The sequence below is a fragment of the Struthio camelus genome, chromosome 21, assembly GCF_040807025.1.
Source record: "Struthio camelus isolate bStrCam1 chromosome 21, bStrCam1.hap1, whole genome shotgun sequence".
In the NCBI taxonomy this organism is placed as follows: Eukaryota; Metazoa; Chordata; class Aves; order Struthioniformes; family Struthionidae; genus Struthio; species Struthio camelus.
In genome coordinates, this window is record NC_090962.1 from 11,563,533 (window position 1) to 11,585,636 (window position 22,104).

General features: G+C 55.7%; 1 protein-coding gene across 1 annotated transcript in view; it reads right to left on the reverse strand.

Moving 5' to 3' along the window:
- Positions 1-14,657, reverse strand: part of LOC138061812 (coiled-coil domain-containing protein 81-like) — a 96,095-nt gene extending 81,438 nt beyond the window's left edge. The window contains exons 1-3 of the mRNA XM_068915832.1: positions 14,568-14,657; positions 13,157-13,391; positions 12,806-12,864 (exon numbers count right to left, since the gene is read on the reverse strand). The gene's annotated coding sequence lies outside the window, so the exon portion shown is untranslated. The remainder of the gene's footprint in view (positions 1-12,805; positions 12,865-13,156; positions 13,392-14,567) is intronic.
- Between the last annotated feature and the right edge of the window lie 7,447 nt (positions 14,658-22,104).

Below are 22,104 nucleotides of genomic sequence, written 5' to 3' on the forward strand. Positions count from 1 at the left end.
TGTGCCCTGCCCTGCTTGTGCAGCACCTGAACTTGTGCAATGTCAAGGGCCCTCCGCCTGCACTGCTGGGGCCAGTCCCTCGGGGCACCACAGGTTGCCTCTCACTTGCAACGGGGTCACCTGGGACTTCCACACCCTGCCGCTGCTGGGAGGGCTTTTGCCCTTGTGTCCAGACTGCTCTTATATGGGAGGGGGGCAGGAGGAAGGGTGGGATGTCTCCTAAGCTGGAAGAAGATCCATCTATTTCCCAGCCCTGCTAGACGACTTCTCTACGAGCTGCCCCAAGAGTGGAGAGGACTGACTGGCCAGCAGCTCTGCAGCAAAGGCCCTGGGGCTCCCGGTGGGCAGCCCAGGGAGGTGTGCACTCTGAGCCCACACCACAACCCTGCTGCCATGGGCCCGAGGGCAGCATGATGGGCTCTGCAGCCCAGTTACCTCTGGGTGACTTTCCTGGGCAACTTCTCCCTCCTGCAAAGACTCTGCAAGCAGGGTCCACACCCAAAGGACAAAGGAGTCGCCTCTTGGGCAAGCCATGCAATAGGTAGCTGTGAGTAGCACGCAGCTTAGCTCGGCCTCCATATGCTTGCGGAGAGGGTGAGGCAGCTGGGCGTGGGCGAGGGGTGCTTTACTGGTCAGCTGCCTGGGCAAGGCTTGGCCTCTCACCCTCCTTGGCACAGGCTGATCCTCCACACTGCTGACACCTGCTGCCTGGCCTCTCTCAACTCCATTTCCAGCCATTATTCACCTCCGTTTCTAGCTCTTTGCGTTCCGGCATCACTCCTGCACGTGCCCCGAGCTGCCCAGGCCAAGCAGCTGGGAACAGAGCTCTCGCTTCAGCTCTGCCTTCAGCCTGGCACAGCTGTAGAGCAGGCCTGCAGCACGCCCACTGCGCTGAACTCGGAACCATCCCAACAAGCAGAGCCACTTTCCATTAGAAATGACTGCAGCAAAAGCGGTGGGAGGACAAAACCGCCTGCAGTCGGCTCCAGCAGGCACTGCCCTCTGGCGAGGAAATGGGAGCAGCCGGAAAAACCCCCAGGCTGCCTGCAGTGCTCCCTCGGTGCTAATCAGAGCTACCTGCAAGGCAGAGTAAAGCCCACTCCTCCCCTCCGCCCAGCAAAGGGTAGAGGGAAATCCACCTTGACTCACATCGCTGGCAGGTTAGGGAGGATAGCACAAGACTAGCGTAGACTAGCTGAGGTTGGAGGTACATCACCTGGTCCAACCCCCCCGCTCAACTAGGGTCTCCTAGAGCAGGTTGCCCAGGACTGTGTCCAGACAGCAGGTCAGCCCCCTGCCTGTACTGGTCGAGGGGACTATTCCTGCCCAGCCGGAGCGCTTTGCACTTCCCTTTGTTGAACGTCATGAGGTTCTTCTTGGTGCATTTCTCCAGTCTGCCAAGGGGCCTCCGAATGGCAGCCCAGCCTCCTGGTATATCAGCAACGCCTCTCAGTTTTGTGTCACCTGCAAACTTGCTGAGGATGCCTTCAAGCCCATCATCCAGGTCATTAGTGAAGATATTAGAGGGGAAAGAGAAGGCGAAGGGCAACAAAATGCGTCCAGCACCATGGGGCGGGGGAACTCCCGTGCTGCTATGCCTACTGACTGCTAGCGGGAATTCACTGGTGGTTTTAAGTGCTGATACCTAAGGCAGGAGCGCAGAGAGCTGCTCTGATGTCTCACACTCGACACGATTACTGTTGTCCCAAAGAAGGGTTCTTTCACCCGGTGTGCAATGAGCCGAAAACACACAGAGTCGAGATGTTTGTTTAATTCATTTCCGCGCAGAGGTGGGTGCTAGGTGGTAATTCCACAAAGCTAGCACACCTGATTGCTACACAGCTTACACTTTACAACAGTTTAAGCAACAGTTAGCAGCATAGTTTACAACTACATGAAGTCATCCTTACTCTTATTGCTTCTGTTAGGTCTCATCTTCATTTAAAGTCACAGCATCCTCTTTTTCTCCTGCGCATGCTCTATGGGGAAGGGGCTTTGATCAGCAGGGGGCTTCCCTGCTTGTGGGTGGGTTTTTTATTATGCCAATTAGGATAGTTCACCCGCAGTTCAAGTAGGTCTCTCCTGTTTTATCAACTGTTTTTGTTCTCTTCAGGTTTATTTGGGAGCTTCCTGATCCGCTTGCCTTATAGTGTTGTCTTGCTCCTTCCTTCAAGGCCTTGTTCATTGTTAACTGGACATGTGAAAGACTGACCAATACCCTAGGCTCCTTTTTTCCCATACCTCCAACACTACCTCCACCACAGCAGCACGGTCCCTGCCCTTGAAGCTCTCCGAGGTGACCACAGAAGCTTTAAGCAAGATGTTTTCTCTGAAGGCAACCTTGCTTTGAGGTGCCTTTCTCTTCTCGCCTTTGCTTCTCAGCACCTCTTTCTTGGCCTGCTGTGAAGCTGCAAAGCTCTCCTCCCCCTTTCCGAGAGGCCATGAGTTGAGCTGAGGTACAAGGAAAGTGCTAGAGAACACTTCTGGGTGGCTAATGAAGCTTGCCACAGGTGTCCTTCTGGACTATTACAGCCAGTAAGTCTTTTTCTCCAGTTCTGTGGTGCTATCCGCAGTCCCACGGAGCAGGCACAGGATCAGGGCAAGTCAGTCCACCCACAGAAAGAAACCCAGGGAGCTCTATGCAAAGTCTCTGCTGTCCTGCTTGTCTTGACTTGGCTGGCACCGGGACGTCCCCCTGAGCGGGGACGGGTGACTTGTCTTTGCAGTTCAAGTGCTCATTCCCATGATGGGAGACTGTCAGTTAAAACTACGGGACCCAAAGAGCAATCTGCTGTGCTGCGGGCACATGGTCCTGACGCCTGCCTCGAGCTCCAGGACACCCCCGCCCAGGGTGCCTGCCCTTTGAGGTGGGACACGAGCTCTGCTCATTTTTAACCGACGCCTCAGGGCACACTGCCCACCCCCCGACATGAGAAGTAATGCCATCTTCCTGGGCTTCAGTGGCTGAAGGATGAAGCCTTTTCTGGTTCCCGTGCTCAGGAAGTCCGCATCAGGACTTCCACACTCTGCAGCTGCTGGGAGGGCTTTTGCCCTTGTGTCCAGACTGCTCTTATATGGGAGGGGGCGGGAGGAAGGGTGGAAGAAGGAAGCATGAGCACAGAGCCTGTTGGGGCCTTTGCTCACCCTGCTCGCAAGCAACACTGCTCTTGTAGGCAGGCAGAGACACAAGCTGGCATTGCTGCCACCTTCCACAAGGCCACCCTCCTCCCAGGGGCTGCTTTACCCCTGCACACCTCACACCACTGCTCTCTAACAGCTAGCAAGCCAAGGCTGCTCCACCCTAAAGTGACCATCGTCACTGTGAGCCCGCTGGCTTCCTCAGCCATGCTCATCTCCACAGACAACTCAACCCAGCTCCCACCCAACATGCCCGCTCTTTCCTAAGCTGCAGCCCACAGGTGCAAACTCCACTTCTCTCCTCTGCACACCCTCAGCCCACTGCCTTCACAATTCATCATCAATACCTTCTCTCCTCACTGAAAGCTCTTTCTCTTTCTCTTTCCTTCTCCTCTGGACAGAAAGTATTTGGTTAAACACCTCCTTGCCGCACACCGGGGCAGAGCTGCTTCCTGCCATTCTGCAGCAGGAAGAGGACACGAGAGCCACAGGGGCTGACGGCAGCTCCCTTCCCAGCCCCTTCCCCTGAGATCTGCTTTCACTGTACAGCTGCTGTCGTGTCCAATCCCCTTCCAGACAGTCACACAGGTCGCTCCCCCCCTACCAGCAGAGCTGGGCCCAGCAGCAGCAGCTCCCAGGCAGAAGCCTTTCCCAGCAGAGGCTCCCCTGCAGGACAACTCCTCCAGGGCTGGCCCAGCCCCACCGTCCCCTACATGCTCACCACACATGGAAACTGCAGAGCTCTTCCAGGAAGCCAATCCCTTGTGGGCCCCAGGGAACAGGCCTGGAGTCAAGAAACCTGACTTTTGCACCACCGGCAGTACACTGGCCACAAGGCTGCCCACAAGTTTCTGGTCATGGTTACCTCACCCTGGAAGGCTCCCGAAAAACCCCAGGAAAGCCATGCCCAACCCCACAAGTGCATGTAACAGTGGTCAATTCCATGCCAACAGTGAGTGCATGTGCTTTGCACACGAGTGAGTACTGCAGTGATTGTATTACTGCTGGCCCCGGCCTGCGCTCTGCTGCAGTTGTGCAGCACCTCTGTCTGTGCCACGTCTTCTGCCTCTGCGAGCCTGACCTGGAGCAGCACCTGCTCGCTGGGCTTCCTGGCCTGCCTTCACACCTGCCTCGTCACTACACGCTTGCTGGCTGAGCCCTGCACTCTGTCTGACCTGACCACCCTCTCGGGGCCCTGATCTGCACCCAGCCGTACCACTCTGCATCCTGGCTCCTGTGCAGAGCAGCCGGCTCCTCATGCTGCCAGACAAGAAGACCACCCCCTGCTCCCAGAGAGGTTGTCTACACTGGCCGGGGGAACCACACAGGCATGGCACGCACAGGCCCTGGTCTTTCACAACTGCTACGTCAGGCCATAGCAATAAATGCGAGGGAAGGACCAAAGAGGGCAAAAGCACACCTGCCACAAGTCTCTGCACTCCAATGCACACAGCCTGGAAACAAGCTGGAGGAACTCAGGCTCTGCCTGTGGTCACGCAGCAGCAGCATCCTTGGCGAACGTGAGCTGCAGTGAGACCGCTCACCCAGCTGCAGTGCTGCACCAGATGGCTACAAACTCGGCAGCAAAGACAGCCAGGGAGGGCCTGCCTTTCCTCCTCCGGAACACTCCTGCTGCTCCTGAAAAGCTGCTCCTGACAACAACTGGTGTTTTAACAGCTCCAAGGGTTTCCTGCAGAACAGGCAGCATCTGACAGGGGAGGTTCCTGAAGAGGCTGAGCAGTCATGAAGGGAAGGAAAGTCTTGTGCTGCCCGGAACCATTCCCAAGAAGCTGGTGGGAAGGGGAAGTCAGAAGAAAGAGTGGTGGGAAAACGCCCTGCAGGAAGGAGAGCCACCTCCCGGCTGGCCTGGGCGTGCAGCCAGCAGGTCGAGGGCAGTGGGGCTGCCCCTCTGCTGGGCACTGAGGAGACCGTGCCAGCAGGGCTTGGTCCCAGCAGGGGCTCCCCAGCGCTCCAGCACACGCAGGGACACCCGGGAGCAACTCTGGCAGAGGGGGCCCAGGCCGCGAAGGGGCTGGAGCACACAGTCCCCGCGGGGAGGCCAAGACCACCTCCCTGGCGCAAGAGCAGCTCTTCCCACAAGTAAGCTCGAGGGCCCACGCAAAGGAGGCCAAGGAGAACAGCCTGCAGCCCCATGGTCCCCTGCCCACGGGGGCACCCTCCAGCCCCCACCATCCCCCTGCGGGGCACAGCCAGGTAGGGCCCCCGCAACTGGGGAGCGGGTCAGGTGTGCCGTCACCACGGCCTCCCCGTGTCAACAGTGACCTCAGCGCCACTGTCCCAGAGCTGTCAAGAGGCCGGTGGTGGGACACGACCCGGGATCGCGCTCTCCACTCCTGCCTGCCATGAGCCAGCCGGAACGACTGTGGGCCAGGAGGAAGGCGGCGCTGCGCATCAAGAGGAAGGTGGGTGCCACCGTCTGGGACCGCCGCGCCGCCCTCCTCCAGAGTGCCCCAGCCACCTTGGAGCCCGTGGAGGAGGAGGAGGAGGAGCCCATGGAGGTGGACCCCGCAGAGGGGCAGCTCGCCCTGTGCCTCGTGGACCTGCCGCAGGGACCAAAGAGGAGGAGGAGGTGCTAGCCTGGCAGGAGGCACCCCGCTGACCACCAGCTGCGGCACTGCCCCCCCAGCAACACCAGGCTGCTGCCAGCACCCAGCCAGGGGCAGCTGAGCCCACCAGCCGGGGCACGCCGAGGATCACCGGGCCGCCATCGCCTCCTGGCCTGCCCTGGGCTGCTGCGCACCAACATCTGCCCGGCAGAGACAGGGCCCACCGCGGGGACACATCTCACGACTCCCCTCCACCTCTACTGCGGGACAGAGACAGTGCCCAGGAGCAGCTCCCACCACCCTGCCACAGCTCTGTTTAGGCTACAGGTTAGGTTATAGGATAGATTTTTTTAGGAGTAGGAGTATTATAGCATTTAGCATTCGTGTTACTCTAGGAGCATTAAGGTTCTTAGTAGTAAGATTTCTTAGTGTAGGGTTGGTTAGTCTATTTTTAGTGTGTAGTTATGGACAGTTAGTTTCAGTTAGGTAGAGGATTCTTAGTTCACAGAGAATATTCTATGTGTAGGGTACAGTTCTTCTCATTACTATCATTAGGTAGAGTTATTACTTCTGTTCCTAGTAGCATTACAGTTATTAGTTATAGGTATTATTGTTAGTTATTCTTCCGAGTTCTTCCTTCTTGTTGTTATTCTTAGTTCTTCTTCCTTCTTGTAGGGTAGTTCACGGTATAGGGTAGCATTAGGCTAGGTAGCTTTGCGTTGGTTACAGTAGTCTTAGTGTGTAGTTAGTCACAGTTCCAGTAGTCTTAGGGCAGTTACAGGAGCCTTAGTTCACAGTTAGTTCAGTCCTCCTCAGGGTAGAGGTAGTGTCTTTGGAGCCACAGCGAGAGAGGAATGCACAAGAAGGGAGGGACTAACCTGGGCCAGACCTTCACAAAGGCCCTGCTCCCAAAAGGTCCTGCAGCACCAAGGCGGCAGCACTGCCACCAAGCACCATCATGCGCACACATGCACGGGGTCCCAGGGCAACTGGGCTCAGTCAGCTCGGCTACGAGGCAAGGCAAGAGTGTGTCTGTGCACAGCTGCTGGTCGGACTGGGCCCCCACAATCAGACTCTTTCCCACTACGGAAAAGCAGCAGGACTCTGGCATCTCTTGCACGACACGACATGACATGAGGGACTTTCACCAAACACGTGTCTTAATGCCAGCATTTAGGTGCAGGAGAACGCCCCATGCAAAGTGACTGCGGCCACGAGCGTGTGGGGCATCTCTGCCTTCCTAAGAAACCTTGGCAGGAGCCTGGACAAAGCACTAACAACAGCAACTTGACTTCGTGTCTCTCCTCAACGCTTGCACCTCCTGAACCGCTCGCAGTGTCCCCTCACCGGTGGTCGATTTTGCATTTCCTGCATCTCTACAGCAATCCTGGAATCTTTCTGCAGTGCACACTCAGAGGGGTGCACCTGAGAACCTGTAAAGTGGACACCTCAGAGAGATTTGGCATTGAAAAAAATTAAGGAGGCATTAAGGAAAGCGCTGGCTCTAGGGCTCCCTGATTATAAAAAACCTTCCCAGCTGTACATTCAGGAACAAGGGGTTGCCAGGGGAGTGCTGACTCCAATGCTACGTCCCCAACCCAAACCAGCCACATATTAGTTAGTACAAGTGGATGCCATCCTTTTGGGGACTCCTGGACGTATCCGTGCGGTGGCTGCTGCAGCAATCATTGTTGAGACATGTCCAACCATGCTTCTGGGACACCCTCTGACAGCACACGTCCCACACAAAGCGGAAATGTTATTGAAGAATTTTGTGTCTCACGTTCCAGCTCCACAGCGAGCACATAAATATGAACTACTTCTCTTAATGATGGACAATGTGACTATACAACATTGTAATACATTGAATCCAGCTACCCTGCTTCCCTTGCCCAGCGACGGAGAAAAACATTACCGTGAATGCACTAGGGTACTAAAGTATACTAACATACTAAAGTATGCTTTTGGAGTTTGTCATGCAGTAGGGGCACTATGGAAAGAGCGAGGGTTCTTAACCTCCGGCGGAAAGAACATCGCAAAGGGCCCACAAGTCCGCAAACTGCTGGATGCTATTCAAGATCCTAAACACAGTGCTATTCCTCATTGCCCTGCACATCGCCAAGGTAGGCCCACCGTAGAAAAAGGGAACAATTCTGCTGATTCAGCTGCCCGAGCAGCTGCCTTGCAATGGGATGTTTTGTTATGCCCCACTGCGATGGATGGACCAGACGTGTCCCAGCTATCCCACATACATGACACAAAATGTACCAAGGAAGAAAAGGAGAGGTGGGAACAGCTTGGAGGGGGACGAGGCAAAACTGGAATTTGGACAATCGGAGGTAAGCCTCTATTGCCTAGGAAAGATCTGCTACCTGTGGCACCATGGCTCCATGAAAAAGGACAAGGCGGAATTGAAGGTGTTGCGGCACAAATAAAAAGACTCCTGGGCAGCTCCAGAGAGATATGCAGCTTCAAAGTAAATAGTATCCAGCTGTGATCAATGTCACAATGAATAGGACAGCAAAAACAAAATGAGCAAAGGTGTGTGCAGAAACTAACCTAACCCAAAATGGCCACAGGTTTTAAGTTTAGTGCTATGGGACATTAGAAACACACCTCGGAAAAGCGTTGGTCTTACCCCAGCAGAAATACTATTTGGTAGACGTTTGGCTTTCCCAGGGACTTATTTACCTGTATCAGAAGAACTGGTGGATGGGGATGACCGTGTAACGAGGAATATAATGTACCTTCAGAACACGATTAACCATTTACAGAAATGAGCTGCTCTGGCACAGCCTGTATCTCTAGACTTACAAGTCCATACCTATGTACCAGGAGATTTGGTACTGATAAAAAGGTACATCCGAAAGCATACATGGGAACCAAAGTGGGAAGGAGCGTACACTGTACTTGTGTCTTCCTATTCTGCAGTTAAAATTGCTGAGCGGCAATCCTGGGCTCTTCATTCGCATGCTAAAACACACAATCCACCAGAATGCTTATCGGAAGAGTCTTCTTCATTAGAGGATGTTGTTTGGAAGCGATGGAAGGATGGAGAGCAATTCGCTGGGAGGCTCTCACCACAGATCCTTAGGTACGGCAACAGGCTGCTACCAAGAATGCCACACATACTGCATGGGTAACTATGGTAGCCTCGACAAGGGGTTGCAGAGAGAAGCACATCTTTTGCTGTTTTGCTGATAAAACGGTTACTTTGGAAAGAGAAGAAGAAATGGGCCGTTGTTGTAGTAAGACCTGTCATGCTGAACAATGTTGTATAGAGGTATAGAGGTTCCTGTGAATGCTCGTGCGAGTCTCGAGGACATTTCTATGGACGGTCGCATTGTGTGTCAGGTAAAACATGACTTAACTACTCCTACGATCACTAGTAGCATTACTCCCACCCCTAAACTAAAACTTTGGACATATCTAATAGGACCGTACGTGATGAAGAAAGGAGGTCAACAAACCGTGCTGCTTAATCCAACTTGGTCCTTCAAACAAGTAGAACTCAGCTTGCAAGTAAACATCACAGGGCTCAAGCCCCAACGCGCGCCTTTCTTGCAAAACGTATACGTTGCATGGGAGACATGGTTAAACAGCAGGGAACAAAACCTATGAAAACGACACATCACGGGCCTGATGGGGACTGGCCTAGGTGTATTAAATGGTATCGATGCAGAAGTGCTGATGAATAAATCGGGCGCACCCACAACAGATTTGTTTAAGCTGCAACATCCGTTGCCATCATCGTTGACCGCAGCAGGGAAAGTACAATGGCTGATACCAGACCTGTTACCTCGGAGGGAGGAGATTAATGAGCAAGACCACCGATTAACAATAGGCACGTTAGGGGTACTTCAAGGAAACACCTCACTTGCCCTTAGCTGCATTCAAGCCCAACTTTGGCTACAAACAATAGCTGCCTCAGGAATAAGGGAAGGGGAGAATGGTATGCTTCCAGCAGAAATCCAAACATTAATATGGGAAAAGAGTGTCGTATCGGAACGGAAATATCAAGCTTGGGGGCAAATGCCTAAGTTTACATTCAGTAAGGAGCAAAAAGTGATAACTGCTTTTGCCCTCACTATTCAACAAGCATGGGGTAATGTTAGATCACAATAAGAGTTTAAATTTGCGCGTGTGTAACTTCACAATGCTAAAGGCACGTGGCTGCAATTATACAAGCCCAGTAACAACTCCTCAGTTACTCCAGGAAAATTATTCATTGAGTCATGAATTCTGAGATCACCAGTACCTACTGGAACGAATCTCCATCTAGTGAAGGAAGTACTACACCATGACCAACTGCGGACAATGCTCCACAAGGTCAAAGAAACAGGGAAAAGCACACTGATGACCGTAGAGCATGACAGAACAACAAATTCAAATGAGACTTGAAAGAGTCAAAAAGGACGCGGCGCGTCAATGGTGGGAAACTTTGTTTGGGTGGTCTCCCACCGCTTCTGCCTTCCATAATCGTTTGCTGCATCCTGTAGTGATTCTGCTCTGTCTAGGCATCGTGTGCTTTGCACTCACCTTGGCATTGTATATCAAATTTCGGAGGCGGGCTGCTCGTCTTGGAAAATGGATAGATTACGAAGACGAACAGCCAGAAAAACAAATGGGGGGTTTGTAAGAAAACCACTGTCATTTCCATTGGCATAACCTTGATTCAACTTAGCATCAGTGCTTGGAGCAGTGAAGCCTGCAGGCCTAAGCTTGAACTTTAACCAAACCTGTGGCATACTGCTGACAGAACAACTGCAGAACCAGCTCTCAAATCAGCCCTCAAAGACACAGAACACAATGGACAGAGGTCTCGGTTAACCTCCGGATAAGATAAGGCGCTGTGAAGCAGGAACAGCAGCAACTGTCCTGGGATGTAGACACGAACCAATCAAAAGGATAGAGACCACCCACTCAGGAAAGAAGCCTGGAAGAGACTGTCACTGGCAGGCGGGGAAATAAGACTGTAAGGAGTATAATCACCCCCACATTTCTTTGTTCTCGGTCCCTCTTTGGAGGCACCCAGCTCGAGCTGAAATAAACCATCGTATAAGAGTCTGATTCAGACTTAGCGGTGAATGCCTGGGGACCTTTGTAACAATATAAAGCACATTAGTCCCTGTGGACATGGTTTTCTGGAAAGCTTGGGACATGCAGCTTACTTCACAACATATAATGTTTGTTGTCATCATTTCACTCTGTGTGGAGGGAACAGGTGTGTGCTCATACGCTAATCTTGTCCTGCAGTACACAACAACTGTCACAACTCAGACACGCTGAGGCTGCATCACACACCCCTCCCATCCCAATGTATCCTGCATATGAATCCTGGAAAAATGGTTTGGGCAAAACTGAGCTCTACATATTTCAAATCACAAAGGTTTCCAACAGTGTCAAAGGGTGGACAATGTCACAGCCTGCAGGCAAGACGGGGCCTCCTGGAGAGCACAGCCCCCATGCCAGCAGCATGCGCTGGTGCCTACCTCCAGTTGGCAATCCCCTGGCGTGTCCCCGGCCTGAGGCACCTCACTGCAGAGATGTGGGGGAACGTAGTGATGCAAAACGGCATGGCACTGCAGAAACTCTCACCACTTCTGGGAAAACAGTGGGGAAATTAGAGATAAAGAAGTAGAGAAGGGAGTTGTAGGGAGTGGAAGTTGTTGGATAAAACACAGCTGGGGAGGGGTTTAAGCTGCTGCTTTCGGGGGGAACAACAGGGAGAATTATGAAAGGTTAATGCCACCCCATATGGTGATGACCCTGCTCCGGACTGCCCCCTGGACACCAGTCGGTGAGAAGGGGATGCCCACACTGCCATTCCTCCGTGACTGACAAGGCATCGAGGCATCGGGAGCCCCAAGACAGCAACTTAGTTTTGAGCCCAAGGTGAGTGAAGGATAACAGTTTAGTGCTTGGCCAAAGCAAAGCAGCCTGTAAGATTGCCATGTAGGAGCAAGCAATAAACACTTATAAGGGGGCAGCCGTGCTGCACCGGGAGTCCTTGCTCTTTACAGGCCCCCTTAAGTTAGCAAACATCTGACAGAATCCTGGGCATGACGCCATCCCTGGTGCAATGCCACATGGCCGTGCCCACCTCCCCACCTCCCGGGTGCCGATAATGCGAGGGAGGGCAGGAGTCAGCATGGCCGGCTCACGCACACCCTGCCCATCCTTCTGTGTGTGCTACTGCTCACTGGGGTGCTGGGGACTGGCCATGCCATCCCTATGCCCTGAATGCAGCCCCACAGAGCTCCCACACAGCACCGAGCGCACTGAGGGGGCACATGCTGTCCTCAGGCTACTGGGGAGCACCAAAAGGCACCCCGAGTAGCCTGAGCACATAGAAAAGCACATGGGGGCAGCTGGGATGCACCAGGAAGGACACAGAGAGCCTTGGGGCCCACCAAAAGGAAGACAGGAAGTCAGGCAAACAGTGGGCCTTGGAATGCCTGCAATGTCACTGTGAGGGCAACAGCCACTAGCTTTGCCTTCGCATTCGCTGCCAGGCCCCACAGCGCACACACGCTCCCATGCCCTACCTCACCACTTGCGCTCCCAGCTGCAGGCAGCTCCTCTCCGGGGCCCAACTCGGGCACCCATGCTCCCCGCAATACACTCACCTTGCCAGCCCTATCTGCCCCAGCCTTCCAGGTAAACGGGAGGAAAAAAAGGACTAGGGGCGTAGGCAGGCATGGGAACAACTTTCCCAGGCAGGTTGCACTGTCTCCATCCTTGGGCAAGCCCAGCCGGACGTGGCCCCCGAGCCACCTGCTTCACTTCATCTCCTCTGCACAGCGGGTGGATCGGAGAGTTGGAGACACCCAATTTGCAGATGCTCAGGGTGACCCAGGGCCCACAGCTGCGTGCCATCGCTGCCAGGCTCTCGGCAGGCGGGCACACAGGCCTCAGCAGGAGAAGCCCGATGGGGGCACTTTCCTGGGCACTTGGAGGATGAAGATTGTCTGCATCCCCTGATAGCGCACCTGGGGGCTGCTGTCATTCTCCAAGCTCTGGAGGACTGAAAGATACGTTCCTATGAGGGCAACACACTTCTGGCATCTCTACACTGGATCAGCACATTGCCACAGTACCTTTTAGGCAGGCCTTCTCAGCGAATTCTTCTTCCGATTGCTCATCTTTATGCACAAACCTGGAAACAAAAAGGTGACACTGGCTTCAGTAAGCGGCAACAAAGGCCCTTGCAACAGCCAGCAGGAAGGTGCTCACAGAGCCACTGCAGAAAGCATGGCTGACTCCTGCCTTCAGAAATACCAAACCCTTCAAGGCTGAAAAAACAGAACCCACACTCAGATGCTTTGGAGACTTGGGGGCACATAAAAGGGTCAGCACACAACTTGGAAAAGAGACCTCACATACTTGGGCAAGGGGTATTTTTCAATACACACTGCACGAGAACACCACTGCGCTGCAGCAAGTTATACCTTAGCCTCGACCCAGGCGACCTTCCTTAGCGGGTGGAGCTCCTCACGGCTGACCTGGAGTTGGACAACACAGGGGGAACTGCACGTGACCACACTGGAGTCAGGCAATCAGAACTCCGTGCTGAGCAGCTGACTCACTGCAACAGGCCTCCCGGCATCCCAGGCTCCTTAAGGAAGGCAAAGAAACCGCAGCGCCTCTCACCATCACAGCAGCTCCTTCTTGGCTGAAGCTGGCCTAACAAAGTACAAACAACACCCGTTTCCCTCACTCTGCAGCATTAGTCGCCAGGCTTCACTAGACCCTTCTTTCCTTAGCCCTTTCCAAGCCACGTGACCGACAACCCCCACTCCTTGCTCAACGGAGCTAGCAAGCTGCCTCACGTGACCTCTCTTGTACGCAGGCTAACCTTGGCCACCGCACGCGTGTCTCTGTGCGCTCCTGAGGACGCACACAAGACGCTCAGGTCCCCCACAGCTACGGCAACACTGGGCATCAGCACAAGCTTACTCAGGTGCTCCTTCCATGGTAGGACAGGCAAAGAGGCAGTGCCCACAGAGCTCTACGCACCAGCTCACCAGACACACAGGTATTACAGGCTGCTCGGGCTGCCCTGCGTTGACACCTCCTTAAAACTACACAGACATTGAAGCTGCCTGTCGAGACATCCCTTCTCCTCCACCAAGGAGTATCTGCATTGTCACCAAAGAGACCCCTTTTCACAGGGCACACCTGCAACACACTCTCTGGCTATCCCACACTCACTGGGCCCTTAAAAAAACACTCTCCTTCTACACCTACGTCCCCAAGCTCCGGCCCTGCCCTTTTCACAGCCCTCTCCTCTCCCCTTTCCCCGACAGGACAGCTTCTTCAGGCCCACAACTTCAAGCTGCACAAGAAGCAGGGCACTCCTCACACAGCACAGCCATCCAAACAACTGAGCGCTGCACTTCTGCACCACTGCCTGAAAGCACCACTCGGGCTCACCGGGCGCCTCACAGACAGCCCCTGCCCCCCGCCACAGCCCAGGGTTTACTTCCAAAACTCCTCCCAGCGACCCAGAGGGCCCAGGGCCACCAGTGGGCACCACGCAGTGCCCGAGCCGCGACACCGGGGCGAGGCTGCGCGGCAGCCCCGGCAGCAGCGCCCCCGCCCCGCGCCGGGGGCGCCGCCAGGCAGCGGGGCGGGGGCAGGCGGCGGGACGGCTCGGCAGCCGCCACGCGGGTCGGCGTCGGCGGAGGGGGCCGAGGGACGGCGGGGGGGAACCGGGCCCAGCCAGGCCCAGCCGGGCGGCAGCCATTGCCACACCTGCTCCCCCGCCCGCCTGCGCCGGAAGTGACGCCTCCCGCCCCACGGCCCTTCCCCCCAGCCCCACCGCGCTCCCCCATCGGCTCCCGCCGCGCGCGGCCTGACCGGGCTGCACACGCCGCCTGGCCGGCGCCGGCGCCGGCGCCGGGGCAGCCGCGGGCCGCACGCTCCGGCCCCGCCTGGCCGTGCCGCCACAGCGCCTGCGCAGAGCCGGCCCCGCCCCGGCCCTCAGTGCCCCTCCTCCGCGCCAGCACGCCTGCCCAGAGCCCCGCCTGCCCAGAGCCCCGCTCCCCCCGCCCACCCCCCCTCTCCCCCTCTCCCGCGGGGCAGGCGCAGGCGCAGTGCCGCCCTCCCCCTGGGGCGTGTCCCGCCCCGGGAGCCCACGAGCCGCGGGAGCCAATGGGGAGCGCGCGGCGGAACGGGGCGGGGTCTGTGGGGGGAGGCGTCCCGTCCAGGCCGTGGGGGCGGGGCCTGGGCGGCCACGGCTGCCGCTGGCTCGGCCCTGGCCCCGGCCGGCGGCGCCTCCGCTCTCGGGGCTCGGGAGAAGCCGCGGCGGCCGAAAGCGCCGTTCCCGGCGGCCGCGCGGGGAGCCGCGAGCGATGCCGCAGCCTGTGGCGTGCTCGTGTGCCGGGGAGGCAGCGACTGCTCCCTGGGCGCTGGGCCCGAGGGTGGGGAGGGCGTGGGGGGCGGCGGGGCTGGGCCGGCCGGGAGCAGTTGTCCGCCAGGGCAGCCTCTGCTGGGAAAGGCTCCTGCCTGGGAGCGGCTGCTGCTGGGCCGCTCTGCTGGGGGGCCTGTGAGGCTCTCTGGAGGGGACTGGGCCCCGAAGCCTGGGCTGTGGCAGGGGGCAGGGGCTGTCGGAGAGCCCCCAGGGGAGCCCGAGTGGTGCTTTCAGGCAGGGAGCAGCAGCACACACGGGAGGATGCGCAGGGTGCGCGGGGGCCGGCCATGCTGGCTCCTGCCCTCCCTCGCATTATCGGCACCGGGGAGGTGGGCACGGCCATGTGGCGTTGCACCAGGGATGGCCTCGTGCCCAGCATGCTGTCAGATGTTCGCTAACTTGAGGGACCTGTAAAGAGCAAGGACTCCCGGTGCAGCACGGCTGCCCCCTTATAAGTGTTATAACCTGAGTGCCCCTGATTTTACAATGCCATTTGCTGTATTGCTGATAGTTCAGCGGTAAGGGCTTGCACAGCCTCATGAGTAGGATTGGCTATGCTTTCCCAAATTAGCGCTAGCTTTTCCGCACAGGGCCGTGGTCGGTGCAGCATAGTGTAATTCTCGCTGCCAAGGGTTAAGCAGCACTAATACGGAGTTTCCTCCTCCTCTGGTTGTCTCGGACCAAATTGTTACAAAGGTCCCCAGGCATTCGCATCCTGCTAGGTAAGCTCAGGACGTGCGGAACGGATGAGTGGCTGGTGAGGTGGACTGAGAGCTGGCTGCATGGCAAAGCTCAGAGGGCTGTCATCAATGGCGCAGAGTCAAGTTGGAGGCCTGTAGCTAGCGGTGTCCCCCAGGGGTCAATACTGCGCCCAGTATGGTTTAACTTGCACATCAGTGACTTGGATGTAGGGACAGAGTGCACCCTCAGCAAGTTGGCTGATGATACTAAACTGGGAGGAGTGGCTGACACAGCAGAAGGCTGTGCTGCCATTCAGAGGGACCTGGACATGCTGGAGAGATGGGTGGAGAGGAACCTCATGAAATGCAAGAAAGGCAAGTGCAGAGTCCTGCAGCTAGGGAGGAAACACCCCATGGTCCAGTAGAGGCTGGGGGCTGACCTGCTGGAAGGTAGCTCTGCGGAGAAGGGCCTGGGGAAGTCCTGCTGGCAGGCTGCTGCTGGCAAGCAGTGACTGAAGACAGCTCGATGGAAACTTATGTTGAGCTAAAAGCTGACCTGGAGGAGAAGGCCATTTGTTGCCCTCCGGAGTTTTACCTTCTGCTATACCAGACCATGCCGAATGCCAATATATTTGCATAGGAATAGATTTGCATTTAGCATGGGGAGCAAGAACCCCTGCGGAAGATGTGGCGATGAGTCAGGGGACTGACAGAGTAGGTGAGAGCAGTGCCAGAGCGTGCTCTCTGCGCGCTGACCGAATTCCTGTCAAGGCCAGACGTGCGTGTTCCATTTTGTCAACAATGTCTAGCTGCTTCCCGGCTGGTAGCTCCTCAAAGTTAGCACAGCTGAGATAAGGAAATAGTTGTAGTCGATAAGAGGGGGCCTTTGGGTACGAGGTGAGTCCCGCCTGGGTGTCCGAGCCGTACATCCAGCAACGTCCCATGAGCAACCCCTCCGTGTGGTCCCCAGGGCTCCCTGTGCAGTTTGGAGTGCAAATCCTTTATTAAATCTATCCTGTTTAACCCCTCGCGACCCTTGAGTGTTTGTCTGCGCTGGTATCCGACCCTCCCTTTCCTGCCTTGCGGACACCTTTGGTGTAGTCGGCAGGATACTGCTGTGTCCAGCGACTTGGGCCGTTGGAAAGTGCTCCTGAAGCCGCTAAGGACGCTCGCCAGCTGACCCCAGAGGTTGCAAATGCAACCGCGGCTCAAGCTGAGAAGCTGGAGCACCCATGTGCCTACTGCAACCATGGATCGAGCTGAGAAGCTCGAGCACCAATGTGCTGCTTGTGGCTGCCTGCATTGCACATCGCTGGTGGTGACAGAGGGGGCGGCGAGATGTCTGTCCCCTGGTGGTGTGGGCACTGGTGCAAAAAGCAGATGGGGATCCAGAAACCTGGGGTGGCAATATGTGGGACCCTGACAAGGCCCACAGTTCAGAGTCAGACACAGAGCCTGAGAGGAAGGTAGCTGCCCGGCTGGTGGCAGAGCAGCAGCTTACCGGAGCAAATGCAGCCAACTGGCAAGGGCCCACAACTGTTTGCAATTGTAAAGCATGAGAGGTGCAGGATATGCAGGGTGCTACAGGTAGCAGCCCTGTGAAGGGTTCTTTGAGTGCCTGTTAAGGTTGTGGGGTGATGGGGCAGATGCCTTTTACTTTACTAGAGAGGAGCTTGATAGGCTGGGGGCTCTGCCCCAGGATCCTAGGCTGTGCAACACCCTCCATACCCCGCAGCAGCAAAACTGAAGCGTTTCCCCCTCCCTAACGGACTGGGTGCTGGGTGCAGCACGTTTAACTTGGCCGACTGCCACAGGCATTGATGGCTGGCTCACCAAGTGGACTACTATTGCAGCAGGCATAAACTAGCTGTGACAGTTCGGAATGTTGTCTGGCATTTATTCCGCCGAGTTGACTGGATTGGATCCCCATGAGCAAAACCTTAGGTCCAAAGTCAGGTGCTGTGAAACAACCTTTTGAAGCGATGGTGCTCCCTGTTTTGGGGGGTGAGGGACGGGGGCCGGTGACCGTGGGGGAAGTGGCAGTGCCGCTGTCTCTGCTAGCAGCGGTGTCCTCTGTGAGCAGAGATGGGAAGTCAGGAAAGAGGCAGGTAAACATGAAACAGAGACAGGGCGAGTTGCGGCACTATGTTCCGAGACCTGCTGCAAGCCGGCATACCGTGGTGGGAGGTGGACGGCGAGTGGAGGTGGACAAAGCTGCTCGAGCAGTAGCTGCACTTCAGCCAGAGCAGCATGCACAGCCCTCGAGGGTGGGGGAGCACAGCAGGCAGCCTGGAGAGGGCGGCGGGGACCAGCAGCACCCACTGCCCGGCCAGCAGTGTGCACGGAGGGGGATCTGCCAGTGGCACAAATGGGGCCAGGCAGCATTGCACCCGCTTAGCTCCACAGCAGTTGCGGACCCAAAAGGGGTATATCCGCAGAGGACAAAAGCCTGGGGAGGTGTGGCAAGTTGATTATATTGGACCCTTCTTGGAAAGCCAGCAGCATAGATATGTCCTGACCACTGGAGAAACCTGCTCTGGTCTCTTGTACACCCACTCTTGCTCTGCAGCTACCCAGCCTCACACCATTAAAGTGTTAGAAGATGTGATTGGGTTACGTGGCTGCTGGTGGAAATCCAAAGGGATCGGGGCACTCCTTTAACAGGGAACGGCATTCAAAATTGGGCTGGAGAGCAAGGACTAGCCTGGACCTATCACATATCCCATAGTGTCAAGAGGATGAGGCCAGTCTCTTCTCCATGGTGCCCAGCAACAGGACAAGAGGCAATGGGCAGAAACTGAACCACAGGCAGTTCCATCTGAACCTGAGAAAAAATTTCTTGACTGTGAGGGTGACAGAGCATTGGAACAGGTTGCCCAGAGAGGTAGTGGAGTCTCCTTCCCTGGAGATATTCAAAACCCGTCTGGATGTGATCCTGGGCAATATGCTTTAGAGGACCCTGCTTGAGCAGGGAGGTTGGACTAGATGATCTCCAGAGGTCCCTTCCAACCTAAACGATTCTGTGATTCTGTGTGATACCCCACCACCCGCAAGGGGCAAATGAACAGACTGCTCAGAGAGCAACTGTGCCAACTGTCCCCTCCTGGTACCCTCAGGGGTTGGAGTAAAAACATTTGTCAGGCAGCTGCCTGCCTCAGGGACCGCCCACCCCATGGCTCTACCCGATATGCTCAAATGTGCCAAGGGGGCCACAGGTGCTTAGAGTGCACCGGCTGCACCCCCCAAGCCTACCACCCCATGCAAGCCATGCCCAGGAGTTCAGGGTTGGCTCTGTGATTGCCACGCAAAGAAATAACCCTGGAACCAGACAGCTGTCACCTTGTGAGCATGGGGATGGCGGTCGCCATACATGAAGGGTAGTATGGTTGCTTGGTGCCCTGCAATAGTGTAGCTGTCCAGGGGGGTGGATATCATTGCAGGGGGTCATTGTCTTGAATTGGCTTGAGGTGGTGAAGGTTGCGATCCATTACACTGGTTCCTAAGCCCTGTGAAGTACACAGGGAGACCAAATAGCCCAACGGATGTATGAGCGGATAGAGGTCCTCACAATCCCGGAAGGAGATTCCTTGCAGCCCACCCAGCAGCCAGGTGGTTTGGGGTCTACAGGGTGTGCTGTGTGGGTGCCTGATCTGACTAAACCCGGACAGTCGGGAGGGGAAATCATTGCATCAAACCCAACGTCTACAAGCCAATGAGCCTACTCCAAGTACTGCACGACGGAAAGTGCAAAGAATCAGCGTGGGACAACCCCTGGCAGTGACTATCATCACGGCTGTCAAATTTTGCACTATGGGGAAAGCTCATTGTACTCCTGGCCTATATGTTATAATGTACTCTATAGATGTAGTACAACGTAGCTGCTTGTACTCCTCAGCTGTTAATTAAGGTAATGAGTGAAAGGCAGGTACGCACCTTGTCCACAGTTCCCAGGGCTCCCCGCGCAGTTTGGAGGGTAAATTCTTTCTTAAATCTATGCTGCTTAACCCCTCGTGAACCTTGACTGTCTCTCTACGCCAGTATCCGACCCTCCCTTTCCCACCTTGCAGTCACACCATGGGATTCGAGGGTAAATTCTTTCTTAAATCTATGCTGCTTAACCCCTCGTGAACCTTGACTGTCTCTCTACGCCAGTATCTGACCCTCCCTTTCCCACCTTGCAGTCACACCACGGGATTCTTCCAGGTAGGTCCCTGGAGAGGCCCAAGTCTGCTCTCCTCAAGTGCAGGGTTGTGATCCTGCTTTTTTGCCCTGCTCCCTCCTCTCAGTATCCTGAACCCCATCCACCATCTCATGGCCACTGCAGCCAAGGTTGCCCTTGACCTTCCCATCCCCAACGAGCCCTTCACTGTTGGTAAGTGCAAGGTCAAGCAGAGCCGCTCTCCCCAGGGGCTCCTTTCTCAACTTGTATCAGGAGGTTGTCATTGATGCTCTCCAGGGACGGCCTGGGCTTGCTTGTGCCCTGCGGTGCTGTCCCTCCAGCAGCTATTGGGTTGGGAATGAGGGCGGGAAGAGTATAATCTCCTTTTTCAGACCAGTTGCTGTGGCTGAAAGTCAAACAAGAGAAAGGCATGAGGAAACCACGTTCCTGAGGAAAGAATGGATCCAATTTAAAGGGGTCTTCATCTCCAAACAAGAGAAGCCCGGTTTCCCTTGCTGAGGATGGCCATTCCCCCTATGCTGAAGAGTGACCGCTATTAGCAGAGCACCAGCAGACAATGCCACGCCTGGGTATGCAGCATAGCCAGCCTGTGAATGGGACTGTGTAGCTGCAAAAGATAAGATTGTGAGTAGCAGCAAAAGGAAGCTTTTGACACTGGCTCTCCTAACATCCTCACAAGCAAGCTGATGAAGTACAGGCTAGCTGAGCAGACAGTGAGGTGGACAGAAAACTGGCTGAGCAGCCAAGCTCAGAAGGTTGTCATCAGTAGCACAGCGTCTTAGCTGGAGGCCAGTGACTAGCGGTGCACCCCAACACTGGCTCCAATGCAGTTTAACTTACTCATCAATGACCTGGATAAGGGGACAGAGTGGCTGATGGTCCCAAACTGGCAGGAGTGGCCATGCTGCTGCTGTGAACCATCCTGCAGTTGCTGCCAGCTCAGTCCTGAGATTCTGCATGTTAGAGCATTTCTCCGGAATGCCTCCTTCTTTCCTGCGCAGCTTCTTGGGTGAGGAGGGTGGTGTGCAGTGAGAGAAAAGAAGTGTCTGTGTGTGTGTGTTTGTGCGTGTATGTGTGTGCGTGTAGAGGAAGGACATTGTTCCCGGTTGTTCTCTCTCCTGCTGTCCATCAAAGGACAAGCTGGAACTCTTAGTCATGTAGACAAATAGACACAGAATTTGTTTTTTTTAAGTTATCTCCTCTTCAAGTGGCATTTGCCCGGCCGGAAGGCAACCTGTGCTGCCTGGGCTTTTGGGATCCAAAGTAGGGCCAGGTTTGTGGTAAACAGAGTTTCTCTGTTGTAGGTCCCACCTGCGACCTCTACCCTTTGGGGCACTTGCGTCCTTGTGCAAGTGACGGTGCCCCTGAGCCAGTGCCCTGTCTTCAGTAGTGACCTGTAGCTGATGCCCAGGGAAGGTGTGAGAGAAGCAAGGAAAGCCGAGAATGATGATTTTTTTTTCCCCCTCTGACACACTGTCCTTATTTGCAGCACTTTGCGGTTACGGGAACTGGGCCATGAAGCTGTGTCTGAACCATCGCGGTACCCATTTGTTGGACCCCCTTGAACCCATGTCTATGTTTGCAACCCGCAAGCATTCAGATGCCCCATGTGACGCCTGTGAGGGAGGACTTGAAGGCCGATGCTGGTGCTGATCCTTGCTGGCTTAGCAAAGAGCTCCCTGGGGCAGGGGGTGGTGGGGTGGGGGCAGCACCCTAAACCACCCAGGGCAGCTGCCCTCACTGCTGTAGGGCCCACACCAGCAAGGTCTGGGGGTGGGATCCCTGCAGCCCCTCTGTGACACGCTCTGTGACACGGTCTGAGGTCACTGTGGCATATCCCACCTCACAGTGACACCTCCCCTCTGCCCAGGGTGTGCCCAGCCCTCCCCGCACTGCGCTGGAGTGCGGAGGAGGAGGAGGAGGCAGAGGAGGAGGAGAGTGGAGGAGAAGTTTCCAGGCAGGAACTACAGGCACAACCATGCGGTTCCCGTTTGTGAAGCTGCCAGCGCTCAGGCTACTCAGCCTTGATGGTGAGGCCTTAGGGGCTCTTCCAGGAGCGCGATTGTGTAGGACACCAACTCCCAAACCAGCGTTGTGTGGGGAGGGCTGGTGGCTGCCATGGGT